Source organism: Passer montanus, unplaced genomic scaffold (assembly GCF_014805655.1).
Source record: "Passer montanus isolate IOZ18808 unplaced genomic scaffold, ASM1480565v1 scaffold6, whole genome shotgun sequence".
In the NCBI taxonomy this organism is placed as follows: Eukaryota; Metazoa; Chordata; class Aves; order Passeriformes; family Passeridae; genus Passer; species Passer montanus.
In genome coordinates this window covers 7,919,161-7,921,003 of record NW_024371037.1, presented here as the reverse complement: position 1 = coordinate 7,921,003, position 1,843 = coordinate 7,919,161, and the positions used below count along the sequence as shown (strand labels likewise).

Sequence of the window (1,843 nt, the reverse complement as noted above, 5' to 3'; positions counted from 1 at the left end):
TTATGTACTGAATATTTGAACTAGAAAAAAATAACAAAGCAACAAATCAACAAACAAGTTCAGCATATATATAGAAAGCATCTTTTATTTAATGTGATATTTTATTTCAAGTGACTTGATGTATGTAATCAGTCATCATCATAAGTTTTCCTATATTGGAGTTTGCACTCAAACATTTTTAAGACTTTTCTCTCTGTGCTTTCAAGTATTACTTGGAGAGACAGTTTAGGCTGTAGTTTAGGCTACAATATTGAAAGTGTCCATCTTTTTCATGGGAACTTAGAAGTGAATACATACTGAAGCTGAGCATATTATTAAAATACAGAAAAGAGTTAACTCCCAAAGTTCAATGTGTATTTGGTTTAATTTTGTTTTGGGTTTCTTTGGCATATATCTCAGTTTATCAGAGTGGAAGGTTTGGTTGTAAAAACTTCTCATTTAAAGGAACACATTTACTCAGTGATTCTTTTCAAAACCTCTTACCACCAAACGGAAACACAGGCAAATTAGAAGGAGGAATACCTTCTGGTATCTTCTTGCTAGGTCTATGAAGAAGACATGGAGCGGTTTCAGAATTACAGACCCTTATTCCCTCTATTTAGCAGCGCTCTCAGAGAGGCACGCAGAGCTCGGGAATTACGTGCCCGTCTAGCGCCGAGACCCGGCGGTGCCGGGAGCCCGGCAGCGGCTGGAGGCGGCGCGGGGCCGGGCGGGCAGAGCGCGGGCGCGGAGCGGAGCGGGGCTCGGCCGGCCCGCAGCGGCGCCCCGGCGGGAGCTCACTTCCCGTCATCCACGCGCCATCTAGCGTCGGGAAAAGGGACGCGGCTCGGCACGGGAGCGGAACGGAGAGGAGGAGGAAAAGGCTCCCACACCCGTCCCAGCTCTCGCCGTTCCCAAAGCTGGTAAGAGCCATTTGGATATTGCAACCAGAACTCCGGAGTGGCTCGGGGCGGGTCGTGAGGAGCATCCTACACTTCACACCCAGGCATCTCATTCCCCCTTTTTTGCAGAGAACGGTCCTTCCCTTGAAAGCAGCTAGCGCTCCCCAGAAACCCCCTCGGTACCTCACCTAAGCTATCGCCGCCGCCCGATCCCTACCCAAAGCACCGCGAACTCCAGAGGGTCTGTGCGGCGCTGCCGGCGGAGGGGTTGGACCGCACGATCCCGGCCCCGCAGAGACACACACCGGCACACACACCGGCACACACCCGACGCACACGCAGGCACAGCCGCGCTCCCTGCCTGCCCTGCCGCCGCCGGCGCGGCTGCCCGCAGCCCTTTTGTTTCGCCCGCGGAGCGATGTCCTGCCCACCCGCCCCGCGCTTCCCCGCGCCCGCACCGCCGCCCGCCCATGCGCCCCTCGCCCGCGGGCGGCGGCGGCGCGGCGGGGCCGCCCGCAGCCCGCGGCAGGGCAGGGGCAGCGGCCGCAGCCGCAGCCGCGCCTGACAGCGGCCCCGCGCCGCAGGATCCGCGCCCCGCAAGGACGTGCTCCAAGAGCTGCCAGGCGCGATTACGTTGTTTTTTTCCCCCCACCCACCCCTTGAACTTGTTGCTTGGCGCTCGGCGGTGGCGGAGGGGGGTGGGGGTGGGGGAAAGCCTTATTATCGATGTCCCTTTGGATGCGATCAAGCTTTCTCAGGAGCAACTACTTCCCCGCCGTTCCCGGCGGGGCGCGGAGATCTAGCGGCAGAGCCCGTATTTCCAAAAGTCTCTATGCAACTGAGCGCTCTCGCCAGACTTTCACAGGTAGGTGCCGCAGACTGGGCACGTCTGGAGCGATTGGAGAACTGAGCCGAGGGGAAGGGGCGAGAGGAAGGAGGCGGGGGTACGGGGGTGGTGGAGG

General features: G+C 57.5%; 1 protein-coding gene across 2 annotated transcripts in view; it reads left to right on the top strand.

Moving 5' to 3' along the window:
- The first annotated feature begins 804 nt into the window (after positions 1-804).
- KCND2 (potassium voltage-gated channel subfamily D member 2) overlaps positions 805-1,843 on the top strand; it is a 267,546-nt gene continuing 266,507 nt past the window's right edge. Inside the window, exon 1 of one of the 2 annotated variants that reach the window (XM_039726751.1) lies at positions 805-902. The gene's annotated coding sequence lies outside the window, so the exon portion shown is untranslated. Of the gene's footprint in view, positions 903-1,395; positions 1,747-1,843 lie in introns of those variants that run through there. The other variant, XM_039726750.1, reaches the window with a different exon arrangement.